The 13,350-nt window shown below is 45.2% G+C and overlaps 1 protein-coding gene across 3 annotated transcripts in view; it reads right to left on the bottom strand.

Moving 5' to 3' along the window:
- APBA1 (amyloid beta precursor protein binding family A member 1) overlaps positions 1-11,135 on the bottom strand; it is a 236,225-nt gene extending 225,090 nt beyond the window's left edge. For 2 of the 3 annotated variants that reach the window (XM_027105720.1, XM_027105723.1), the window contains exon 1: positions 10,933-11,027. The gene's annotated coding sequence lies outside the window, so the exon portion shown is untranslated. Of the gene's footprint in view, positions 1-10,932 lie in introns of all 3 variants that reach the window. The other variant, XM_027105722.1, reaches the window with a different exon arrangement.
- Positions 11,136-13,350: the final 2,215 nt, after the last annotated feature.

The following is a 13,350-nucleotide window of genomic DNA, read 5'->3' as shown; positions in this document are numbered from 1 at the left end:
AATCATTCCCAAAGGTTTACTAGAAAATAGACAGAATTCCTCTTAAAGATGGAAAAATAAGATACATAGAAAAGTAGCAGATTTTCTTATCATATAAATCATGTATTCAACAAATATGTATTCAGCATATACTATATATGTGTGTATATGTGTGCAGAGTATCTACGTGCTATTAGCCTTCCCATTGCTAAAGGAGATGAAAAAATGTCAGTGGTGGGTATATATTTTGGAAGGACAAGAGGGGGATGGAATAGAGTGAGCACGCATTGCTGCAGTCCAAAGTGAACTGGAGTTGCTCACTAACAAGTGTACAAAGTGCTGTGAACATGTACACCAGGAGTCAGCAAGCTAAGTTCCATGTAACATATCTGGCCCAGTGCCTGGGAGTTGGGAGTGGTTTTACATTTTTAGATGGCTGGAAAAACATCAAGGGAGGAATCAAAATTTTATGACAAGTGAAAGTGATACGAAATTCAAATTTCAGCATCCAGAAATAAAGTTTTATTGGAGCACCGCCCTGCTCATTGCTTTACACATTGCCCACCACTGAATTTGCACCACAACGGCAGAGCTGAGAAGTTGTGACAGAGACCGCGTGTGGCCCCTCGGAACCTATTTACTATCTGGCCATATGCAGAAACAGTTTGCCAACCCCTAGCCTAGAGGAGGGAGATGTCACTTCTGCCCAAGGTCATTATGAGGGAAGTGACACATCTACCTTACTTTCCTATAGCCCTTGATAGCCCATGTGACCCTCCCAGTGGCCCTTTGGGGGACGAGAAGGGAAGGGCAGGTTTCATCATTCCCCACTTTTACCGCTGGGGAAGCTGAGGCTCAGCCCAATCTCGAGAGTTGTTCAATGTTGGTAGCTAATCAGTGGCAGTACCACATTACATCTGTCTTGAGCCTTTCTACCCCAGGGTACAGAGATTGGAGAGATGCTGGTGCAACAGCTATGCATACACAGACATCCCAGATGGGACAAGGGCACCATAAACAAGGGAGTCCAGCTGGGCAGCTGGTGTGGAGGGCTTCCGCTGGGCCCTAGGACAAAGCAGACAGGAGCTGTTAGGGCCTGATCCCATCCCTGGACCCGAGGTGAGTCTCTCTGGCCCTGCCCTTTAGTCACTGAGAGAACCTCTGAGAGACCCAAGTTGTATCGGTAACATATGTCCTCTCCTGATACAGTTATGAAGAGTAAGCGAGGTCAGTATGAGAAGCAAATGAGTTAACTGTGTATGTTGTATAGTGCTTAGCACAACACCTGGCACTTCATAGCTATGATGTTAACCTGCTTTCGTTCACTGGACGGGGAGCCTACTGGGCTCTGAAAACAGGAATTGACATGTCCTTCCACTAGACAACAGGAGAGCCATAAAGAGTGCAATCACACCTGAACATCAGACTACGTTAGACTGTCATACCACCCAACACTATGGAAACATTCCACCTGTGGAACAAATTCTAGCTCCTTTAGGAAAAAAAAACCCTCCTAGGTATTAGCTCAGGAAAAAAAGACTCTTGTACTTTCAAGCTATTTGGAAGAGAAGTGGGTGTAAAAACTAGTTTTACATCTAGGAAGAAATGTTAGGTTGAAATTGAGAATTAAGTAATTGAACCGAACATCTAGAACTCCTGGGGTTTGGGGGCAGTGGTCTGAGAAAGAGACAGGAAGGGAGAAGGGCAGGAAAGAACCATGAGGAGAGATTGACCAGACCCATGAGTGATGATCAGTCCAGCAATGCAGTCGGGACCCAGGGCCCGAGCATGGTTCATACAGCCCAGGAAAGCCGCTAGATTTAAGAACCAATCCATTCATCTTGTTCCACTTTCCACACTAATATTTCTTCTTTGGGAAATAAAACATCTACTCAAAAATAAATTTCCCTTTAGTATTACTGTAACCTCCTACACTCATACTACCAAATATCCAAATATGCTAATAATTTGAAACAAATTTTAAAAACTCTCTGATGTGAAATTATTTCATAGTATAAGGAAATAAGCACTCTTCTGATGGATGTAATACAACAGAACACTGTTTCTTAAACCGCTTGTCAGGACCCATTAGAGCTGAAATCAGTTTACTGGGTTGACAACCATATAGAATAGAAGAGAAAATATCCAAGTGCATTACACATAATAAAGGACAAGTATTGTTAGGTGAATCTTTTGTTTCAGCTATATGTTTGTGTATGTGTGTGTTTACACACACTCATCTATGTTGCTAGGCTATGATGTAAATGGTATTCTCACTAGAGATCATGGTCAAACAAGTTTAAAGGCACGGAAATAGAGTGTGATCCATGTAGGTAAATCCAGTATAAAAATCCTAATTCATTGAATAGCCACATGAGAGGGTAATTATTATTCCTGATAAGTGGAATTTCTTTAAATGATAAGCTCTCCCTTTGCATTTAAGATATGCTACAATTTACAGGATAAAGGATTTATGCACACCTTGTCACGTATACCTCTTCTCTAAAATAAAGTGTATCTGTCAATTAATACAGAATTGATCTTGAAGTACAAAATTTATCAAAAGTCAGCAAGATAAATGGTTACATTGTTCAGAATGATGGCTGATCACCTGTTTCATGAAACAAAATCACTGAAGAATTTTTCACACTAATTAATCCACCACGGAGCAGAAGAGGAGGCTGGAGAGCAAAGAGTGGGCAGGGATGGCTTTTACCAGCACTATACTTGAACAACCCCCATGATTACTTGGTGTATACAAAATAAGATGAGATTCCTAGTCCCCCCAAAATTAGATTTCGGAAAAGAGAAAGTCACCTTGTATTTAACTCCATATGAAGTCTCCCATCCTAAGAGGCATTCCCTCAATCACTCTCTTCTGAATGCCAAAAAGCAAAAAGCCTATTATCTCCAAGATATCTCCAAGATAACAGGAACTGAAATCAAGCAATTCATTAATCCTGGAGGTGATGGCAACTGATTTTAAAGGGAGAAACCATGTCAAAAACATTTACCTGGTAAGACTGAAGATTTTATAAAAAGGAGATGTATGTTTCAGAGGTTACTTGAGAACTATTTGGAGAAGATAGCCAGAAACAACGGCAATCAATACTAGATAGGGATGCTTACGGAGGTCATAGGATTGAAATAGAATAGATGACTGAATGAATGAAGGGGGCCAAGATTTTAACACCAATTTAAGAATATACTCCTTCACAACTGCCTGTATTGGATGTCCTACGAGCCATGCAGAAGTGCTGGGTTGTGGAGAGTAGGAATATACGCCTATAGAAAGAAAGGAAAAAAACAATTGTTCTTACACAATGTGAATGGGCACACGGGGCTTAGAATTAAGTGTACAGGGGCAACATAATACGGAAATTCAAGAAGTACTACATTTCAAATGAGTTAGATAGAAACGAATATGCCGAAAGTGGCCTAATGATGAAAAAGACTCTGAAGTCAAAGCATTTGAAGAAATGATTTTGTGAAGTGCAAAAGTGGAAGAATGTCATGTTTTTATTTTATTTTATTTTATTTATATTTGGCTGCGTTGGGTCTTCGTTGCTGTGCACAGGCTTTCTCTAGTTGTGATGAGCGGGGGCTACTCTTCGTTGCGGTGCACGGGCTTTTCATTGTAGTGGTTTTTCTTGTTGTGGAGCATGGGCTCTAGGAGTGCGGGCTTCAGTAGTTGTGGCATGTGGGCTCAGTAGTTGTGGCTCTCAGGCTCTAGAGAGAAGGCTCAGTAGTCGTGGCACATGGGCTTAGTTGCTCCACGGCATGTGGGATCTTCCTGGACCTGGGCTTGAACCCGTGTCCCCGCATTGGCAGGCAGATTCTTAACCACTGTGCCATCAGGGAAGCCCCAAAGAATGTCATATTTTTAAATTACTAATTTTATATAATGTGAGTTAAAATATATGCAAGTAGATTAATAAATATAAGTAGATATTTCATCCTTTATTTACATCCCTAACACGTGCTTATTCAAGTTGATGTAAAGCCATTTAAAAAACCACCTCGTTGGAAAATTGGGGACCACCTCATAATCAAGGGTACCTTATACATGGGCATATGTGGTAATCTCCATCCCAGATAATTGAGGATTGTCAATAGTTGGCTTGTGAGTGAACCTGAAGAGTAGGAAGCTGTTACAATACATTAAAATCCCTAAAATAAAGTACCAGTAACTGCTATCAAACAAATTCTTATCTGTTAAATATTCCCTATGATATCCCTGTGCCATGTGCAACAGAGGCTGTTGCTGTGCTGTCCCCTCAGCCCACCTGGGAGTTTACCTGTAGCTCTGACGGACGGTTCCCCTGCACACTGACAGCTTCCTGCCTCTAGCCCACTTTTACTCTCTGCTTAGCTACCCAAGGGCTTTCTCTGGTGCCTCCAAAGGTTGCTCAGACTAATACTGGCAGCACTAAAGTGCTGGGAACTTAATGCCCCCAGTATTAAATTGTGGATAAAATCCCAGTTTCCCCACTGCTTGGTGGACAATCATAAAGAACAGAGCCTCCATTGCCCACAATGTTAATCTGCTCACTAATCTGTCTCTTTTCTTACTGGTTTTCCTTCCTTCCCTGTCTCATTTTCTCCATTCTTTCACGTGTGCTTCTTGGGATCACCTCCCAAAGAGACTACTTGTACCCAAGTCCTCGTCTCAGGCTCTGCATGCATAAACTACTTAGCATCATGTGATGATTTTGTGTCCTCTTTGAAAAACAGGTGTCTGCAGGAATCAAGGTAAAAGAGCTTTACCCTCATTCTTTACAACTGAATAGATCTTTGGAAATATCTCATCCATTCCTTTCAATAAATATTTGATGATCTCTTACTAATGCAAAGAGTTTTTCTATGGGTTGCAGGGTATGCCCAGATGAACAAAATATAGTTCTAGTTTCAAAGACCTTAGACTTGAGAATGAGACACGAAAGATGGAAGAAGGAACCCTATCACTGAAGAAGATTCAGGCCACAGAAAAGTGATGTGCAGTTCCAAGAGAAGGACTACTTCCAGCTGACTAGTATTTCATCACTACTCAGACACAGCCACTCGTCAAATTTTCTAACTCAAACGTGTGATTGAGGACATCTATCTTTTTATAAACTCAGCACTGACTTACCCACAGGTCAGCCCAAACATGGTACGTGTGATACAGCCTTACAGGCAACTGATTCAATACCTGAAGGCAAGGCATCACATTGCAGGGTCCCTAAGTGACCGCTCCAGGTATCATGTGTGTGTGACACTACATGGCCAGGCGAAGCGAGGAAACCAACCAGTGAGGCTTCCTTGATCATGCCAAGCATGTTCCCATCTCAGGCCCTTTGCTCTTGACATTCTCTGCCTGGAAGGCCCTGCCCTCAAATACCTGCATGGCTCACTCTTTCAGCTCTTTAAGCTCTCTCTGCTCAAGGCCTTTCCTGATCACTCCATATAAAATAACAGCAACCCCTACATCACCACACTCTATTCATTCCTTGCTTTCTTCTTCATAGCATGCACTGCCACCTGACATATTATATATGTGCTTATTTATGTTTTAATCTCCTTCCTCTAAAAGGTCGGCGATGGTAGGGACTTTCTCCCCCCTGCTGTATCCCTTGCACCAAGAATAGTGAATGGAAGAGAGAAGGTGCTCAGTGAACATTTGTTGAAGGAATGAATAAATGATTTCATCATTAGAACCTCAAAATCATCACTCACCACAGTCGAATTTCTATATACTTGTCTGGAATCATGACATGACCCTATAACTCAAGGGTCTAAAGGGTACAAAATTATTTTGTGAAAAAAACTTTTGTAAAGCTTCAATGTGTATAGCAGGTATGAATAAATAAAAGTTTTAATTTTGTCATAAACTTGAACAGGCCATGGAATGCAACTCATTCAATGTCCACAGTGTAAATAGGAAAGAAATCCTGAAATTTTAGATCTTAGATACTGTACCTACTTTACTAAAAAAAATAACTTATTCATGCAAAAAATACTTATTGTGTGCTTATGATGGGCATGGTGCTGGGTGAAGTGCTATACTTGATTTTTCTTTTGCAACATTCTGCCATTACAGATAGGGAAAGTTCATCTTCTTAAAAACACTTACATTTTCCCCCATTATTTATTGAAGTCGGCAATCCCCGAGAGAAAATAGTCACAGGAAATACTTCAGGTGGAGTCTTTTATTCAGCTAATTTTAAAGGCAAACATTTTTCTCTTTTCATTGAGTTTAAGGGAAGGAGGAACCACTGTATTTAACAACATTTAATGTTATTAATTTTAATAACAAAAATTACATAAATGGTTGTCAAACTAATTACATAGGGCTAACTGGTTCCACCACAAATTCATGCTCTCCAAACACACGAGGCCCTCAGAGTTGTGTGATAATCTTTTATTCACCCCTGAATGAGTCACCACTACATTTCCACAGCACTTTGTCCAAGTCTTTATTATTCTACTCATGACCTCAACCTGCCCTCCTCTCTCTGACTTGACTTAGAAGACTATAGCCAAATTCCTTTCCTTCTACCACAAAGTTCCCATGCTTCTGTCTCAAAAGAGTCCCTCCTTTGAAGAGTCCCATCTTTTTAAAGATTCCATCCCATCGGCTTCGCCTCTCCCTTACATTTCTGATCTCTTTTCCCTTCAATGGTTTCTTCTCCTCCACTTATAAAGTAGGCTCAGGTCTTCTTATACTAAAAACTTACTTTCTCTATACTACACCCTACCTTTGATGTAGTAAACTCTCTCTCCTTCTCCTTCACCCCACTTATTAAAAAGGAAGTCTGTCCTCACTTCTTCCATGTGCATCACCCTCTCCTCTTTAACCCCTCACAGCCTGGCTACACTTCTACCTGCCTCAAGATAATCAAGGAATGCCAGGAGTCAAATCCAATGGCTCTTCCTTCACTGCACCTTCATCCCCCTGTGCCATGCTATAGGAACGACGATGCTCCCCTCACCTTTCCCAGCCTCCATGACACCACACTACTGCCACCACATTCCTGCAACTGCCCCTTGTTTAACATTGTTCATATCTGCTTTTTTCTCTCTTCCTCTCCAACCCACAGACATCCCCCAAGGATCGCACCCTTAGCCTCTGCCTCTTCTTGCTCCATTTTCTTTATTGGCCATTCCTGAGACATTAAAATTGCTCCTAAGTAGATGACTTACAAACCTCTCTTTGTAGCTCTAACCTCTCTCCAAGACCTACCCCTGTATTGTAGTCCCTTCATCTGGACAAACCTGTCAGGCCCAAAATGGAACTTCCTTTTTCCCCTCTTCCTCATCCTTCTCTGAAGCTCCTTCTTGACAATGACCCAAGCATTCTCTCAGCTGAGCCTGACAATGACCTCTGACTTCCCTGCTCAGTGTTCAGGTTACTCTTGCGCCTTGTCTCTTGAGTCTGCCCTCTCCCCTTCACTCCCACTGTCTCATTTCCTCTTGCCCCTAATTTGACAATAGAGTCTATCTGGTCTACCTACTGCCATTCTTTCCTCATTTCATACATCCAACACAATGCTTCAAGATTAGCACCCTGAAGCACAGTTCTGGTCCTGTCAACCTTCCTCCTCAGAAACCTTCCAAGGCTCCCTGGCAGTTACTGAATACAATCCACATAAAAGTTGCCCCACAGCCTTGAGTGACCCTCTCTTTCTTACCTTACCTCTCACTTCATCTCTGGGCATCTCCTACGCTCCAGCCAAAGCACATCATTCTTTTTTTTCCCCCATTTTTACTGAGAAAGAATTTTTAAGCACACCATTCTGTTCCCTGAATGGGCACACAATTTCCACCTTTGCTACGCTGTTCCTCCCCCAGTATACCCTTCCTTCCCCGGCAGCCCAAACTCCACCTATGTAAATCAGAGCTCAAAGGCTCCCTTTTCCAAGAAATCTTTCTTGATTCTTCCTTCTGAAGTCATTGCTGTAACCTGTGAACTCCTACAGCTCTACAGGCATATAGCTTTCTCAGCACTTAACCATTTTCCACCATTCTTGTAGTTCGTTACATGCATGCCCTGTCTCTCCTTCCTGGCCATGAACTTCCTCTGGGCAGGATCTAAGTCTCCTTATTCTTCAAATCTCCAGCCCCCGTAACATTTCCCAAACTCTATCCAAAGGTATACACTACCTGAGATGTAGTAGGCAACTAACAAACGTTTGTAAATTAATCATTGTGACCCAAAGGGTTAACTTTGGATTTTAGTGCTTGAAATTCTCTCAACTGTAACAATTACTTTTTCCTTGCAGGATGTAAGTCCCACCTCCCGCATGGTACCCATAGTTTATTCCTTTTGGCCCCAAAGGTCAATTTTCAGACATCTTTTATTCCCAAGTCTTCCGAAAAACAAACTTCTTTAAAAGACCCAATAGTGGAAAAGAAAAGAATTAATGCTCCTTTAAGTGAAGAAGACGCATCCATGCAAAACAAATTACTTGCTGCAGGCTACAGCAAAAGGTACAACTGTTTACCAGACTGAATTACAGGATTCAAGCTGTATCATTAACCTTAATAGTCCAATCTTTAGAAAGCTGGGCATTGCATTTTAAAAATCATCACAGTTACGTTAGAAAGGAAATCACTAATTCCTGAGTCATCAATTGTGCTGTTGTATAATTATTCTTTTTCTAAACAGTTGATTTACCTTGATAATTGCTAACATTCTTAAACTTCCTTGTAAGACATTGATATCTCCGTATTTCACTTGCAAATATAAAGACAACTTTTTTAAAAAAAAGCTAAAACCTCTTAGAATGCCTTTTACATTCCAAAGTACTTTTCTCAGAAAGAAACTGGCAGAACTAATAAGAGAGTAAAGAACTAAGATTCCAAATTCATTTTTATAAATCTATCCTTACACCTTGGATGCGATCCAACAACCTCATACTAAAATTTTAGAAAGCTTGACTTGAAGGACATGAGGAAATTTACTTTAATGCTCACAGCTCCAAGAAAACCTGGTCTACGGATCAACATTAATTAAGAGAAGAAAAAAAAACATATGTGGACAGCCCTGGTTCTATTATTTTCAATGCAACCTCTGCGAAACAAAACAAAACAAAAATTTTTTAAAAGAGAAAGAAACGTCTGATGCCAACGTGTCGTACACTTACTTGTGTAGCTATGACTGCTACAGGCTCTTCAAGAGGACCGAGGCAGCCAGTTTGGATTCTGACAGCAGTGCAGTAGAATCTAAGGTGTTACGATTAAAATAGGTTCTAAGCAGGTTAATCTAGTCCCACAACATTTTAATAAAGACGTATCAAGATGTTAAGTGTAAAGGTGCATTCATTCCTATAAATACCGCAGGAGAAATACAGGAGCTGGGGAGTCAAACTGCAGTGGGCTCACATATGAATATGCTATCTCCCTTCCTGTCTCTCTCTGCCCAACCCCACACAAGCCTATCTTTATCACACAGAAACAATTAAACAGCTATAGACTTTGGATTCAATTCTGTGTCCTGGCTCCCACTGGGTGACTTACTGCCAGCTTGACATTTTCCAAATTCCCTACTAGCAGGCTACATTGGCTTGGAAAGCAGACACACTGACCTGGGACCCCATCACCATGGGTCTTTGGGGATTTCAGTTCCCGAATAATACATGGTACCACCTAGTCATTGTGAAGGCTGGAAGAGTGGATGTCACCAGCAGTAGAAATAAAGTATCCCCTTTCCTAAGGAAAACGCCCTGCCTGTGTGACGCTGACCAAGGCTGGAGGTGGGGGGATACCAAACATTTCTCAGTATGATCTTTTTCTTCTTTTTAAACACTACCCCCCATCTCTTATACACACCTCCAGAGTTCATTCTACAAGAACCCACAAAAAAGACCATATTCTTCAGCCATAAGATTTCCAGCGTTTAAATGTGGAAGAAGGTCTAGTTGACATTCAAAGTTGTGGGGACAGAGAGAAGGTTGTGACCATTAAAGACCCTTTCCTTCAGGTCAGACAAGAGATAAACAATAGAAACTGCAGAGTCAGGGCATCTAAGACCCTTACAGAACAGGGGCTGAGGAGAGGAGAAGTGTCACAGGATGGAAGCTCCCTTCAAAACCTGGATGCCAGCAAGCCCAGAAAGGGTAACCATTATCCTGTTTCCCTTCCATGTGCCCAAAGCCATATGCACACTTCCACATCCCCATGTCAAGAGACATGTGAAAAAGGGGGGAAGTGAGGGGAAGCAAAGGGAAGTGAGAATCCCTACACCCGGGCATCCACGCGGCAGGAGCAGAACCGAGACTGTGCTCAGAGTTGCAGGGTCGAAATAACGAACACTGTCCTACAGTCAACGGGTGGCAGCAAGTCAGGGCACCCGCAGATCTCCGGGTTTGGAGAGCAGTATGCAATCACGCGAGTATACACACGTACACAGATTCACACACATGGGATTTTACAAATCCGCACCACCCCAATGCCTCCCTCCACACTCAGACACCAAGTGCATCCTGCACACTTCATCGTTGCCATCACCACACTCTTTCTCCCGGAGAAGTCAGCCGAGAGCTGAGGGATCCTAGCGGGGATTCCTGGAAATGTCATCTCCCAACACCTTCCCCCAACACCGTACGCCACCCCCATCCCTTCGGCTCTACCTTTTACACACACACACACACACACACACACACACACACACAGACACACACACACACACACACACACACACACACACTCCTGCCATGACTGTCATCAGGCCCGCCGCTGCCCCCAAAGCACCGAATCTCAGCGCGCACCGGACACCACCTACCCTCAGCGCCCCCTTCCCCCGCCCCGTTAGCTCGATGGCTCAAGTCATTGCCCCCTGGATGTCGCCGGCTGTCCCCTCTCATCCGCACTATTGTTCCTTGCAGGCGCCCTTCGGCGAGGACCGGGTCTCTATCGGGGGCAGCATCAGCACCGGGGACCCCGCATTTACCCACCAGTCCCTGGCGGTGGTACCTTGCCTGACAGCTGGGTCCGCGGGCCCGCGGAAGCAGGCGACGCTAACGACAGCGTTGGTGCCGAGGCTGGGAATAAAGCTCCACTCCAGCCGCTCCTACCTCCAGCGCCACCATCTTCTCCCGCCGCCGCCGCCGCCGCCGCCGCGACCGCAGCCGCCCTCGCCCAGCTACAGCTGGGGCTCCGCAGCCGGCGCTCGGGCCCCTCCGGTCCCGCGGCCCCACCCCCTTCTCCCCACCCCTAGTGACGCGCGCCTGGGCTGAGCCGGCGGGCTGGCGAGGGAGGGCGCCGAGGGGAGCGCGCGCGCACGCCGCGTGCTAGGAGCGCCCTCACCTCCCACGCCCACCTGCGCGCACGCGCGATGCGCGAGCCCGAAGCCGCGGGGCGGAGTCTTCCATGCACCGCCCCTGAAGCTCCACTGTCCCGGCGCGGGTGGGCGTGAGGGGTCCTACTGCCTTTCCCAGCCCGTTTTGCCCCAGCTCGGGTGGGCGCGTCCTGGGGTGCGCGGGCCCCGCTGGAGCTCCGCGGACCCCCTCCGGCTCCCGGCCCGGCGCACGGAGCGGGAAATGCGGCTGCGGGACCTCCACCCTCCTCGGTAGAAGCCCAAAGGGGTCCCCGGCTTCCTCAGCAGCAGCTGTGGCCAACCTCTGCTCTCGGGACCACGAAGCCCGGCCGCCGCGTCGGCTCCTGAGGGGTGTTCCCTTTCCTGTGTTACTGCCGAGCTTTCCCGCTTCTCCGGCCCCTTGAATGCTGCCTGCACTGCGCGGCCAGGCAGGCGCACAAGGCCCCCTGAGAAAATGGGGTTGCCGGTGTCTCTGGAGCGCGCTGCAGTTCTGCGTTTTCGCCGCTAGGCAGAGAGCTGCTCGGGTTTGGGCCGCGTTTGCAGCCCTTGAGGGGAACTGCCCAGTCCTGCGGGAAAGAGCAGGAAGCCTCTGGATTATGATGCCGGGAGAGTATTTGAGACTGGCTTAGGGCATCAGCCCCAGATATGCCTGGAAGGGAGTAAGGGAGGGGACCTTTGCAGCAGGGACCAGGTAACAGGAGCTCTGCGTTAATGAAAAGCAGTGGGACGGACAGGCCTCGGGAGACCTGGGTTCTGGCACCTGCCTCACCTGTAATTGGCAGTGTAATATGGGCAAAATCATTTCCCCTCTTCACAGATTTCTCAGCAATAATAAGAAATGATATTTGCACAAAGCCTTATAGTTTGCAAAGCCATCTTCATACGCGTATTCTCATCTAGTAAAATGAAGATAAGTTTTGGTTATCTAGATCCCTTGGGAAAGAGATCTTCTATCACATCGTGTTTCCATATCATTTTAGCACAGTGCCTCCAGAAAAATCTGGGTATGTAGCCTGAAGCATTCTGGAAGTTTTGTGTTTCAGTTTTAAAATTCACATGAATTTGCGTTCTACTCGACAATGAATCTGTCTCTTTTTCGCTTTAATAAAGCAAATAATAACTTCCCCTCCTCAAAAAGATCTTTTAGTAAAACTGAAATATTATATACTAGGAAGATGTAACATACGTGCCCTGTGACCTTACATTTCCATTTTTTTTTCCAGCAAATATTTATTCGACATGTGCTCCAGACAAGGTCCTTGTTCTCCCAGAGCTCTCAGTACAGTGGAGGAAACAGGTATTAAACAATCAGACTAATAAGTGCAACCACGATCAGTTCTCAAATGCAAAGGTGCTAAGGGTTCACAGAGAAACCTAATATATTCTCCAGGATTGGGTAAGTCTTTCTGGGGAAGTGACCTTTCAAGTTGTCCAGGAGAGGCAGCACTGAGACACTTACAGGTAGACAGATGGAAGGAAATGTGTAGAAGCCCACCCAGGTGGTGCTGAAGTGAGAGGGAAGGAAAGCCGGGTGGGAGAGGCAGGCAGCTGCAGCCAGAAACTGTGGGCCTTATTTTTTTTTTATTTTTATTTTTTTTGCGGTACGCGGGCCTCTCACTGTTGTGGCCTCTCCCGTCGTGGAGCACAGGCTCCAGACGCGCAGGCTCAGCGGCCATGGCTCACGGGCCCAGCCGCTCCGCGGCATGTGGGATCTTCCCGGACCGGGGCACGAACCCGTGTCCCCTGCATCGGCAGGCGGACTCCCAACCACTGCGCCACCAGGGAAGCCCCTTGTGGGCCTTTTTGAATAAGGATTTTATCTTGTGAGCCTTGGAAGGTCACTGAAAGGCTGTAAGAGTTGGGAGTGAGTGATCATCATCACATTTTAGTTCTTGATGGGTGAGGTAGTGGTGTGAAGAAGTGATTCATGGAGGGTAGGGTCCAGGGCAGAGAGAATCTGAGCCCCATGACACATCCCTGCCTATATGCTTGGTGAATATTTAGAGTTTTTAGTCTTTACACTGACTGCTCTTCCGTTTGCTTTTAGTTCTTCCCTCTGCTTTCATATGTAGCAG

The sequence above is a fragment of the Aethalodelphis obliquidens genome, unplaced genomic scaffold (genome assembly GCF_003676395.1).
Source record: "Aethalodelphis obliquidens isolate GAN/ISIS:26980383/991018 unplaced genomic scaffold, ASM367639v1 scaffold7, whole genome shotgun sequence".
NCBI classification, from domain to species: Eukaryota; Metazoa; Chordata; class Mammalia; order Artiodactyla; family Delphinidae; genus Aethalodelphis; species Aethalodelphis obliquidens.
The sequence above is the reverse complement of the archived record's forward strand: the minus strand, read 5'-3'. Positions and strand labels throughout refer to the sequence as shown.